Below are 13,966 nucleotides of genomic sequence, written 5' to 3' on the forward strand. Positions count from 1 at the left end.
GATAGATAGGAATATTGGCTTGAACTGGGGGGGTTTTGGCCAGAGGTTCCACAGTAAATAGAATTGTGTATTGGTGGTGTAAATTGATGTATTACAACACTATTTTTATTCCGTAATTGACCTGCACAACAGCCACTAGCGTGGTTTGAGAAATAACCAATCTGCTGCTACCAAATGTTATCACTGCCAGGAAAGATCTGCTACCAAAGCCTAGTTTTTCACGGTCATTTCCACTCTTAAAGCACCTCCAGGCCTCATGGATATTGATGGATCCCTCGCCGATGCCACACTGCTAGCTGCCAGATAGTTGATTGGCATTTCCCATTGTGCCTTGCAATTATTGTTAAAGTGAAGTCAGCTCTAGGAGGTAGGTAGAAAAGAAGCACCAACCATGATTCTGTTTATGGTAACACAAATTTGCAAGTCTGAAAATATATCTCTCACCCCTCACTGACCCTTCGCATCCTGGACATAAACTGTTTCATATGCACCAAGACAAATTCCTTGGGTATCTAATCCTTCTTGGCCAATAAAGAATTCTATTCTGTTCCTTCCGTTCCATTCCATTCCATTCCATTCCATTCTATTTATAGCCAAAGAAACTAGGGACAATCCTTGTGCAGTTTCAACTGCTTTTTACCTAACTGTTGTGTAATCAGTGGCTCTTCCTCCTCTTGTCCCTCAAAGACATTCTCACAAACCATTAAAGGTAGTCCTCAACTTATGACCATAAAGACACCTCTGCAGATCTAGATGAACTCACAGATATTGTAACATCATATGTCAGCTTCTGTGAAGACCTATGTGTACCAACCAGAAACTTGAAAATATACAGTAACAATAAACCTTGGTTCACAGCCAAACTCAAGCAGTTACGTCATTCCAAAGAGGAAGCCTACAGAAAAGGTGATAGAATGCTGTACAATCAGGCCAGAAATATATTAACAAGGGAGATCAGAGCAGCAAAAAGGAACTACATACTCTGAAAAGCTAAAGAATCAATTCTCAACAAATGAACCAGCAAACATGTGGAAAACTCTCAAAAACATCACCTGTTACAGCAAACCACCTTCCCAAGCTGAAGGAGATCAGCAATTGGCAGATGACCTGAATGTGTTCTACTGCAGGTTTGAAAAGAAACCTCAACCACTTATGTGCACAACCTCCATCCCAGACACACCAACAACAGCTAAATCTTCTACAACTGAACCCATCCCATTGTGTTTACAACCCCTAGCGATCACAGAAAAGGAAGTGAAAGATCTATTTCTCAGACAGAAGCCTGGAAAAGCACCAGGCCCAGACAAGATAACTCCTTCTTGCTTAAAAGTCTGTGCTGACCAATTGGCCCCCATCTTCACCCAAATCTTCAACGAATCACTAGAGTTGTGCTATGTTCCTTCCTGCTTCAAACGCTCGACTATCATCCCAGTGCCAAAGAAGCCCTCCATCAAGGAACTGAATGACTACAGACCAGTTGCTCTAACATCTGTAGTTATGAAAACCTTTGAAAGGCTAGTGATGTTCCATTTGAAAGCCATCACGGATCCACTATTAGACCCCCTGCAATTTGCATACCGAGCAAATAGATCAACAGATGATGCTATTAATATGGCTCTACACTACATCCTTCAACATCTTGAATCTCCAATGACCTACGCCAGGGTCCTCTTTGTGGACTTCAGTTCAGCATTCAATACCATCGTACCGGACATTCTTTTAACCAAACTAAATCAGCTAGCGGTACCTGAACACACTTGTAAGTGGATCACAAGCTTCCTAACAGACAGGAAGCAGCAGGTGAAGCTAAGAAACATCACATCAGATATATGTACAATTAGCACAGGTGCCCCCCAAGGCTGTGTACTCTCACCACTTCTCTTCTCTCTATACACTAATGACTGCATCTCCTACGATCCATCTGTTAAACTACTGAAGTTTGCAGATGATACAACAGTGATCGGACTCATTCAAGACAATGATGAATCCGCATACAGACGGGAAGTTGAACAACTATCCTTGTGGTGTGACCAGAACAATCTAGAACTGAACACACTCAAAACCGTAGAAATGGTGATAGACTTTAAGAGAAACCCTTCCACCCTTCCACCTCTCACAATACTAGACAACACAGTATCAACAGTAGAGACCTTCAAATTTCTAGGTTCTATCATATCTCAAGACCTAAAATGGTCACCTAACATCAAAAACATCATCAAAAAAGCACAACAAAGAATGTTCTTTCGGCGCCAGCTCAGGAAGCTCAAACTGCCCAAGGAGCTGCTGATTCAGTTCTACAGAGGAATCATTGAGTCTGTCATCTGCACCTCTATAACTGTCTGGTTTGGTGCTGCAACCCAACAGGACCAACACAGACTTCAGAGGATAATCAGAATTGCAGAAAAAACAATTGCTGCCAATCTGCCTTCCATTGAGGACCTGTATACTGCACGAGTCAAAAAGAGGGCGGGTAAAATATTTACTGACCCCTCACATCCTGGACACAAATTGTTTCAACTCCTACCCTCAAAACGTCGCTACAGAGCACTGCACACCAAGACAACTAGACACAAGAACAGTTTTTCCCCGAACGCCATCACTCTACTAAACAAATAATTCCCTCAACACTGTCAGACTTTCTACTAAATCTGCACTTCTATTCTACTAGTTTTTCTCATCATTCCTATCACCCATTTCCTCCCATGTTGACTGTATGACTGTAACTTGTTGCGTATACCCTAAGATTTTTTATTAATATTGCTTCTTCATTGCTTATTTGACCCCTATGACAATCATTAAGTGTTGTACCACATGATTCTTGACAAATGTATATTTTATTTTATGTACGTTGAGAGCATATGCACCAAGACAAATTCCTTGTGTGTCCAATCACACTTGGCCAATAAAAATTCTATTCTATTCTATTCTAAAGGAACCTACCCATTACAGTTATAAGTAGCAATGGTATAAGTAGCAATGGTAATAAAACAACCCAATTTTTGGACAATGATTATTAACTGATCACCATGGTTATTAAGTGACCACTGTGATTGTTAAGTGCCATGGTCATTAAGAGTGCCAATTGTTTGCTAAGGGCCAGTTTTGCCAAAAACTAGAAATAAATGCCAGCTTTTGACAAAACATCATAAAACACAGTCATGTGACCACAGGATGGCCCTAAATAAGGACTGGTGTGCTAAGCACTTGAAAAGCTGTTCAGGGGAAGGTCTGGCAGTCAGAATTTTGGAACTGGGTGGTAAGTCTGTCATAACTTTGTCCACTAAACAACCAGTTGTAAGTCAAAGACTATCTATACTTCTACTGACCACTGGCTGCCAACAATTCAGCAATTAGATTCTCACTGGCTGAAGGTTTACTCAGCCTTCCATCCTTCCGAGGTGGGTAAAATGAGGGCCCAGATTGTTGGGGGCAATAGGTTGATTCTGTAAACTGCTTAGAGAGGGCTCTAAAGCAAATTATTTGTTTGTTTTGTCAAGTACGTAATGGTGGTATACAAAGATATAACAATGTTTATATAAATTTTATTTATTTCTATCTATCTATCTATCTATCTATCTATCTATCTATCTATCTATCTATCTATCTATCTATCTATCTATCTATCTATCTATTAGATTTGTATGCCGCCCCTCTCCGTAGACATGATACTAGTAAGAGAGAAACATTAGGACAGAGGGTGGAAGGCACTCTGGTGCACTTATGCACGCCCCTTACTGACCTCTTAGGAATCAGGAGAGGTCAACAGTGGATAGTCTAAGGGTAAGGTTTTGTGGGTTAGGTGATGATGCTACAGAGTCAGGTAGTGAGTTCCATGCATTAACTACTCAGTTACTAAAGTCGTATTTCTTGCAGTCGAGTTTAGAGCAGTTTACTTTGAGTTTGTACCTGTTGTATATATCAGTGTTTCCCAACCTTGGCAACTTGGAGATATCTGGACTTCAACTCCCAGAATTCCCCAGCCAGCATTTGCTGGCTGGGGAATTCTGGGAGTTGAAGTCCAAATATCTTCAAGTTCCCAAGGTTGGGAAACACTGGTATATATTATATCTGTTATATAATATATACAGTGATGAGCTCCTATGGGTACGGTCAGGTACGCAGTACCAGTAGCAAAATTTGGAGCTCCAACCCAGAGGACCCAATTTGCACTGAAAGATGTTGAAACAAAGTGCGTAAGCCACGCCCACAGTGTGGTAGTAAAAATGTTGGTAGCCCATCACTGAATATATATATATTAATGCATAATATATCTGTTGTATATATAAGTCTAAGTGCTATTGTTATCACTTTACAGGTGCCAGTCCTGCCCACCAGTTCCGTACCTTTACCGTGGACATTTTAATTTAGATCTTCTATTGCAGGTATTTTTGTTGTTGATTGTTATTTTAAACTACCGTGAGCCTGGAATATTCACTGTATATTCACTGATATACAAATGGAAAATCAATGGGAGCCTCTTCCGTTCCTTGCAATGCTATGGAGCTAAAAGAAGAGCTCAGTCTTTCCTTTCTATTTTAATTTCCTCCTTATTTTAATCAGATCCTGCAATTGTGATTGTCAAAAACAATGTCAGGTCGAACCCATTTCCCCCCCTCCCTCCCTTACCTGGCGCAGTTTCACCAGGAGGATCTGGGCTCTGTCTCTCTTTAGCGAAATCATTAGAACCACCCACCTTCTAAAGAGGAGAAGAAGAAGAAGCAGAAAACTAATTGCCGCCTTTGTAAATAGATAATAACGGCTATAATGACATATCATTGCGCTAATTGACTTATGTAAGTTGTTCCGTGAGCCTTGTGAGATGGAAAGCAGGATAAAAATACTGAAAATAATAATAAAACAATCAGGCTGCCCTTCGTACCCCAGGTGCATCTGAACAAAGCTAAAGAAAATTGTGAACACGCACCATGCAGCGAAACGCTTCCGCACAATTTGATCCTCCAGGTCTTCGTTTAATCTAGTGGAAGAGAATTAAACTGCTTCCAAAATCTTCCAAAAGAGAAGTGGATTTCTGAGAATATCCCATTATACTGACATTTATTTAATCATGGTGTTGAGGGGCACTGCGTGAATGTCTTGATATGTTCATATCTATAGCATCTACTGGTGGGAAAGTATCAGTTGGTATGTAAGGAGACATTACAGGTGTCCCTTGACATACAACTGAAATTGAGCCTGGCCATTGTAGTTGTATATTGTGACGGTCGTAAAATAAGTCAGGTATCTGATTTTTACAACTTTTTTTTGCAGCAGTCCTTAAGTGAACATGGCAGTCATAAAACAAACGTGACCACTATTAAATGGTCACTAAGCGAGCCCATTGTTCCCTATAGCACAGAAGTGGTTTTCAGGAAAACAGTTATAAAAGGCATTTTAAAATGTAAATGTAGGATGCTGCAAATATCTGTAAAAATGACCATGTTGTTGAACACCTGGTGTGGTCATGTGATTGTGGGAAGGGGCAATTTATCAGAATTTTGGAATGGGTCATAACTCCTTTTTCTAAGTAGATCATAAGTCAAGGACTTTAAACAGTCATAAACTGAGGATAACACGTAATCTTTCTTGAGTTATCTTCTCTATGGTGAGTTACCATCCTACCATGATAAGGAAGACTGTGGACCAGTGATGGGGAACCTTTTTATCATCAGGTATCGAAAGTGTGTTTGCGCACTATCACACATGTGCGAGTGCCCACACCCATAATTCAATGCCTGGGGAGGGTGAAAACAGCTTCCCCCATCCCCTAGAAGCCCTCCGGAGGCTGGAAATGTCCTGTTTCCCAACGTTTGGTGGGCCCAGTAGACTTGTGTTTCGCCCTCCCCAGGCTCCAAAGGCTTCCCTGGGACCTGGGGAGAGTAAAAATGCCATCTCCTCGGAGACTCTCTGGAAGTCAAAAATGCCTTCCCAGAACCTCTAGCCGGCACACATATGCATGGCACTAGCCGGCACACATATGCATGTTGGAGCTGAGCTAGGGCAACGGCTCGCGTGCCAACAGATATGGCCCCATGTGCCACCTGTAGCACTCATGCCATAGGTTTGCCATCACTGCTGTAGACCAGTGTTTTTCAACCAGTGTGCCATGGCACACTTGTGTGCCGCGAGACATGGTCAGGTGTGCCGTGAAGCTCAGAGAGAGAAAGAAAACAAGAGAGAGAAAGAGAAAGATTGAAAGAAAGAGCAAGAGAGAAAGAAAACAAGAGAGAAAGCAAGCAAGAGAGAGAAAGTAAGCAAGAGAGAAAGAGAACAAGAGAGAAAAAAGCAAGAGAGAGCAAGAAAGAAAGAAAGCAAGAGAGAGAAAGAAAGCGAGAGAGAGAGGGAGGGAAGGTGGGAGAGAGAAAGACATAGAGGGAGGTGGGGAGGGAGAGAGAAAGAGAGCAAACAAGAAGAAAGGAATAGAGAAAAAAGGAGGAAGGGAGAGAAAGAGGGAGAGAGAAATAGAGCGAAAGGGAGGAAGAGAGAGAATTTTTTTGTCCAAACTTTTTTTAGCCCCCCCCCAATGTGCCCCATGGTTTTGTAAATGTAAAAAATGTGCCGCGGCTCAAAAAAGGTTGAAAATCACTGCTGTAGACAATACTTGTTATTCAGGAATAGTTTGAGCTTTTATGGAACACAGGAATTCCCTGAATGGTATGACAAGCATATTGGAGGATAGGAATAAATTGCTATTTAAAGAGTGGCCTTCTTGATCTCTTCATCAACATAGGGCACCTGTTATGTTCTTTTCTGGCTATTTTTTTTTATAGACAGCCTGTTCATCTCCTATTCAACTTTTCATATAAATTTCCCTCGTAATGTGATCAGTAAATCAGTAGTGGAAGATTAATCACTAGTAGCTCCTTATTTTAACTGCCAAAATACTGGCAGCCCTCAATACTGTTTTATAGCTTCTAATTTTAGAGATGAACTATAGTGCAACCCTGAACAATTTATCTCTAATTTGAAGCAAGTTATTAAATGAATATTACCCCCAGACCCATTGTGTAATACACGGACATGTTTTTTAAAGAGAGAAAATCAATCTCTTGGAAGGTTAAGAGACTAATATTGAAGAATTAGCAAGAGATTAATATTGAAGAATTAGCACTTCCTTACCTGAGCCTCAGCATTGATGCCGCGTAGCTACTGTATAGTTACAGATTGTGTTCGTGCATTTTCACATCATTATTTGTTTACGGTTTGCTGCTTTGGCATGCCTAAAAGGAAATGAGACCTACATTTTAATGGGATTTATTGTCACATAACATTACCTAAATGGTTGCCGAAATGGATCGCTATTCACCAAATTTACACAGTAATAAAAGTAATAAGTCTTTAAGGTGCCTTAAGATACTTGGAGGGCTTTGTTGCACCAAACTCTCCACCCTACCTGGTGCTGCTGAGCTGTTCTGAATGCCAATGGGATTTATTCCTCAATAAGTACCATATGTTTATGACTCCAGCCTTAAGAAGGGTTTTAATGGAGTTTTTGGTCAATTAGTTTGGATCCAATCCCACTGATTCCAAATTAATTTTTTTTACCAAGAGTGCTTTGGCGTGCAGTTCATTATTAATATTACGGCGATGTAGTGATTTTCTCTTACTTGCATTAATTAGTGTCCAACTGATGGTAATATCCACTTAGTGAAATTTTGTATTGTACATACACCCACATATGTACACGGAGGATAGGAACAAAAGTTGATGGGTCAAAATCTGCAACATCACAGAGCTTTTACAGGAAAACACCAGAAGTTGAAGTGTTACCAGTTGAAAAGGGTGGGTGTGTCTATGTTTTTTTTATAAAGTTGCAAGAAGGTGTTGGACTTTATATTCAGTCCTTCTTCAGTAGAACCACAAAAGAACATAGGTTAATCAGGGAAGTTATGTGTCTATGTTTTTTTTAATAAAGTTTCAAGAAGGTGTTGGACTTTACATTCAGTCCTTCTTCAGTAGAACCACAAAAGAACATAGGTTAATCGGGGAAGTTATGACTTATCTAGGGCAGCCAGTACTAGCCCAAACTTTTGAATGTTGGTTTTCTGCAGAGAAATCTCCTCTACTTTTTGCAGCTCAGTGATCTGTGGCCCTGTCTCACATCTGGGATGATGCAAATCTCCAGAAAGGCTATGAAGTGTCATGTGGCAAGGTAAATATTTCTTAATGAGACAGCTATGTGGATTGAGTAGCTATATTTGTCTCAGTAGGGTAGGATGAATCATCATGTTTTTCTTCTCCAAGGGAGCTGGGAGTCTTTCAGTCATCTCGAAGACAGCTGTCTAGAATCACCCAGGACTACAGTTCTCAGGATAAATACAGAACATGTTGATCTCCAGGAGTTTAAATGTCCTGTGGTGTCAGAAGAAAACTCTGGGAGTTGAAAACACCCTGTCAGCATTCCAAATAACATCTGAGACCTTGGCCTTTTTTGAAGGTCCAATTTATTGACAGAGTCATGTTGGTTATAAACTGTAGTCAACCCAATACTAATCGAATCTTCGGAGAAGGGCAGCATAGATATCCAATTAATAAATAATAAATAAACAAACTTTTCCTACAGTTTTCCACCCAGGTTAAGGTTCATCCCTCATCCCCACACCCACAAGTTCATCATGTGGACCACTCTGGTTCTCTCAACGTCCACAATCCTCCCCTGTACTACTGGCTGGTGCTGAACAAAAGATGACCTTGAATCGCTGGAAAGAATTTGTTGTGGCTAGTATTTTTCCCTCTCATGCAACCACCCCTCCCCAATTCCCACAGTCCTATTCTACTTGTGGCAGGCCAAGATCTCTCCCTGAAAACGATGGCTGCGGCCTGACACACCCTTTTGTAAAATATGGCTTCCCTCTGAATAGAGGCTTCAATGAAGAATACTCCCCTCTCCAACCCCACAGATCATTTTTTTCCTCTTCATCTACTTGCTCTTTCCTCCCTTTCCATTACTTGCATCAAATCTGATAAAGTATGTTCTGCCCTGAAGTGTCACACTCAGGTAATGACAGCTTATCTTCTTGTCAGCAGGAGAACTCATCTCTCTCTTTTTCTCTCTGTATGTGAATGGATAGATAGAGTTCACTTTGTTTTCTCTTTTCATTGGCTTCTGACAGACTGGCTTATTCAACACGAGATAAGTGGGTTGAAGGATTGTTCCCTGCTTATTACCCCATCTTTGAAAGAAGCCTCTTCCCCTCCCCCCATGTGTGTGTGTATGTTATGTATATACTATATGTGTGGATTGTGTGTTCAGCAAGAGTCTTCTGGTTTAGCATTTCAGATTGCACAAAAGTAATGTGCTGCAAGAGATACCCTATAGCAGTGATGGCAAACCTATGGGCACGGGTGCCACAGCTGGCACCCAGAGCCATATTTGCTGGCACACGAGCCGTTACCCTAGCTCAGCTCCAATGTGCATGTGCGTGCCGGCCAGCTGATTTTTGGCTGGCTTGGAGGCTCTGGGAGGGCATTTTTGGTTTCCGGAGACTCTCTGGGGGGGATGGGGGAGGACATTTTTGCCTCTGGAGCCTGGGGAGGGTGAAAAATGGGCCTACCAGGCCCACCAGAGTTTGGGAAATGGCTGTTTCAGGACTTCAGAGAGCCTCTGGAAGGGCGTGGTAGGCCATTTTCACCATCCCCGGGCACTGAATTATGGGTGTGGGAACTCGCACGTGCATGACAGCACACACACACACACACGCTTTCGGCACCTGAGGGAAAAAAGGTTCGCCATCACTGTCCTATAGAAACATCTTTCCTCTGTCTTTCTCTGAAGTAATATGCTGATATATTATGTTATGTTATGTTATATATTATAATATATTATATTATATTACATTATATTAATAATAATAATAATAATAATAATAATAATAATAATAATAATAATAACAATAATTTGTTAGATTTGTAAGCCGCCCCTCTCCGAGAGCTCAGGGCAGCTCACAACAATAATAACAATGTAAAAATTCAATATCTAAAAACACAATTAAAAAACCTTTATTAATAAAATAATCACACAATCCAATCAAATCATACAATACATAAAACAGTAGTTAGGGGAGGTATCAATTTCCCCATGCCTGGCGGCAAAGGTGAGTTTTCAACAACTTACAGTATATTATTATATTATATTATATTATATTATGTTATGTTATGTTATGTTATATTATATTATTTAATTATATTATATTATATTATATTATATGTATTACATTACATTATATTATATTATATTATAATATTATATTTGTACATACATACAGTATACGTACCAGTATTATTATCTGCATTCATTCTGAATATTACTAAGTCTCATAATTCTGTGGCACAAAAACCTTCTTAAGAACTAAAGAATAGAGGGATCAACCCCATCCTTCTTGTATCTTTCAAAATCTGCAACTCTATATTCAGTTCCTCAACTTTTTCAATAATTAAATCCATAAATCGCCATTTCACTTTTTTCTTCTTCCAGATGATTTCCATAAAACGTCTCCAGTCTTTTGAAAAAGTACTTGCTGTTTTCTCCCTTAACCAAACAGATCAGTTTTGCCATTTCTGCTAATTCTGGCAATTTTAAAATCTTATTCCTCCATTGTGGGAATTTCAATACTCTTCCATCTTTGTGCATTTAATAATCTCACTGCCATTGTTGTATCCAAAGCTATTCAGGAGTCTTTTCTAATTTAGTATCCATAAATCATAATAAAAAAATTCTAATTTCTTTGCAACATTAATCCTTAAAATTCTTTCTATCATTGTATGCAATTGTATCCAAAATTTCTTGGCTTTTTCATGTCCACTGTGCATGATAAATGGTCTTTTCATGTTTTTCACATTTCCAACATTGACTTCAGGCACCTTTATACATATTTGATAGGATCCCTGGTGTCACATACCAACAATGTATCATTTTATAAAAAAAATTCTCTCCAGCTATAACACAATATAAATTTTATCCAATTTATCTACGTTCTTTTCTATGTATCCAGCTATAGATCACAGCCAAAATTGGCAGCATATTTTAATGTACAATCCTTAACTTGTTCCCTTTCTTTATTGAAATCTTAACAAAAGTTTATACACACACAAAAAAAACCCCCGCATTGAAAATGATGTTCCTCCACAATTATTGGTTCTCTTGACTTCATCTTAAATTTGCCATCCTTAAAGAAATGAATGGTACATCTTAATGCCTTTGCATTTGTAGAGGATAACTATAGGTGCATGGTTATAAATTTTCATTCTGGGTGATAATAGATTTTTGTTAGTTTTCGAAATGATTAGAAATGACTAATACTACCATTGTCCAGCTATGTACTTTTTACAGGCTGAGATGCAGTTGGATGCTGAAGAGTCGGATGCTCCTCTCCGCTCCTGGAGTTTCTATATCAAGTGGGTCTGAATCAGCCTGCTCAATTAACACAGATCAGTTTTGCCTGGCAGCATGAAGCAGCATTGTATGGTCCTTTTGTCATGAAATATGAATATCACAAACAGCAGCCATCTCAGTGGTGAGAACAACACCCAAGGTGGCTGTTTCCCTTGCAGGATATTTGAGGGGAACTGAGGAGAGACCACCACTGTGGAGCTATTATGTCCTTGCAATTAAGAGGGGCAATGCTTTTATTAATTATCTTCCCACTACTAGTTTAATTAGCATCCTTGCCATCACAGATGCTCCCCTCTGCTCAGGGCTGAGAGCTGGATTTGTTCATGACTTGCATTGTCCCTTCTACTCTTCCCCTGTACGCGTTGAAGTGCTACTCTAGGCTGAAGTGCTTCTGGTAACAATGATGATAGGAAAGTAGAGTGAACACTAGAGTGGGGGTGAAAAAAGAAAGTCAGGAGAAGGGGAAAAAAGAAGAAAAGTCACAGAGAAGGATGAGAGGTTCAGGGGTGCCATATACTATAAACTGATGTTAAAAAAAACAAAAGGCTTTTCCTCAAAAACATAATCTGTGGGCAGTCTAAATCTTTTGTCAGATGAAAAAATTCTCAAAATAATTAGAATTGTTCCTCAAGCATTTAGAGGAACATGAAATGTATTTATTTATGATTTTTCTCCCATCTTTATTTATAAGTAACTCAAGGTGGCAAACGTACTAAATACGAGAGAGAGAGAGAGAGAGAGAGAGAGAGAGAGAGAGAGAGAGAGAGAGAGAGAGAGATGATAGATAGATAGATAGATAGATAGATAGATAGATAGATAGATAGATAGATATTGGTCAAATGTTACCCAGCAGCTTTTGCAGGTAAGGTGAGAATAGAACTCACAGTTTCCTGGTTTTATTTTGCATTCATTTTATTTATGTATTGGTTAGTTGGCTTGTTGGGTGTAATGTATATCCTGCTTTCCCTCCAAGATTAAGATGGCTTTCATGGGGATTCCTCCTTCATTTTATTCTTCTACTAGCTTTCTTACGAGGTAGGTTGGGCTGAGAGGAAGTCCGAGAAGTCACCCAAAATGTTTCCATGGCTATGAGTAGACTTGAACTTAGGTCTTCTCAGCCCAAATCCAATTTGGCCACTGGAACAAAAGTGTGCAGGGCCTTATGGACCAAGGACAGTATTTTACTTTTAATAGGAAGAACTGGAATTTTAAACGCTAGGTTTGATGCTAGTTCATTTACATTTAATTCATCAATAGGAGTCATTGCAATGCATTAAAACATTAAATTCAAATGTTATCTTGGCTGCCAGTTTCACTCTTTCCATCCCAATATGTTATGGCTCCAAAGTCCCAAAAGTGTTTTTCCAAAAGGCAAGTGATTTTCTACCAAGAAAGTCCAGTTGTATTTTAGAAAAGCATCTTTGGGACAGTCATGACCTGGATGACTGACAGTCTCTCTGCAGACTTTATGCTTCTAAAGCAGGGGTAGGGAACATTGGTTCTTTTATGACATGTGGACTTCAACTCCCAGAATTCTTGAGCCAATAATTCTGGGAGTTGAAGTCCACATGTCATAAAAGAACCAATGTTCCCTACCCCTGTTCTAAAGGCTTCCCCTCTCCCATCTGTTCTACCGGGCTCTCTGGTAGGAGCCTCCCGAAAATTCAAGGGTACAAATTTCAGACACACACGTTTGAAAATTCAAAACAATTTTCTTTATCACAAAATTCAAAATAAACTAAGCACACTTTTTGTATTGCAAAGAGCACTCGTCCCAAAACAACTGGGTAGTCTGTACAATTTCCCTTAAGCAGTCATTAAGTACTTAGCTAGCATCTGTGAAGAAACTTCACACCCCTTCTTCTTCCAATGAAGTGACACACACACACACACACACGTTGCTCTGCTTTGGTTTCAAAGGCATGAAAAATCAACAAACAAAGTCCAGAAAACAGCAACACACGATTCCCGAAGAACTGCGATCAGATACTCTTCCACAACGGCCAAACCCACATGCTGCTATTTATAGCAGCAGCCCTAATTACTGGAGCCCCACCCAAACACAGGTGGCCTCTCTTATCTCCTGTAATATGTCCTTACTTGGTCTCTTCTACGCATAATTCTGCGCTTGCGTGGGTCCAAGACGTCTTCATCCGAGTCAATGGAAGATAATGGAGATTGACTGCCTGGGCTGTGTGCCAAGCCCCCCCTCTTCCAAGTCACTCCCACCTTCTTCTTCGTCCGAGGAAACTAAACTCTGAACTGACTCTGTCGGCAATAACACAGGCCTGTGACATGTTGAAGTTTCCCCTGCATCCATCTCCACATTCCCTGGGGCAGGAGCTGGGCCAGAGCCAACCACAACACCATCCAGCTACATCTTGGGTCACAGCCCACTACTTTCACTCCTTCCCACATGTTCTGCTGGCTCAGTATATAGCCACCACTTTGGTATCCTCTCTGCAGCCCAGAAATCATCCACTAGTCACTTGGCCATCAGGTGACCGATTTGATGCTATGCTCTCCAATTTTCTCCAGCTCAGCCTTTCCTTGTGTGCAAAAACTCCTAGATATCTC

General features: G+C 40.2%; 1 long non-coding RNA gene across 1 annotated transcript in view; it reads left to right on the forward strand.

Annotated features, from left to right (window-relative positions):
* Positions 1–8,135, forward strand: part of LOC139161492 (uncharacterized) — a 101,229-nt gene extending 93,094 nt beyond the window's left edge. The window contains exons 3-4 of the long non-coding RNA XR_011558117.1: positions 4,316–4,382; positions 8,073–8,135. This is a non-coding gene — a long non-coding RNA (uncharacterized lncRNA). The remainder of the gene's footprint in view (positions 1–4,315; positions 4,383–8,072) is intronic.
* Positions 8,136–13,966: the final 5,831 nt, after the last annotated feature.

The sequence above is a fragment of the Erythrolamprus reginae genome, chromosome 2 (assembly GCF_031021105.1).
Source record: "Erythrolamprus reginae isolate rEryReg1 chromosome 2, rEryReg1.hap1, whole genome shotgun sequence".
NCBI classification, from domain to species: Eukaryota; Metazoa; Chordata; class Lepidosauria; order Squamata; family Dipsadidae; genus Erythrolamprus; species Erythrolamprus reginae.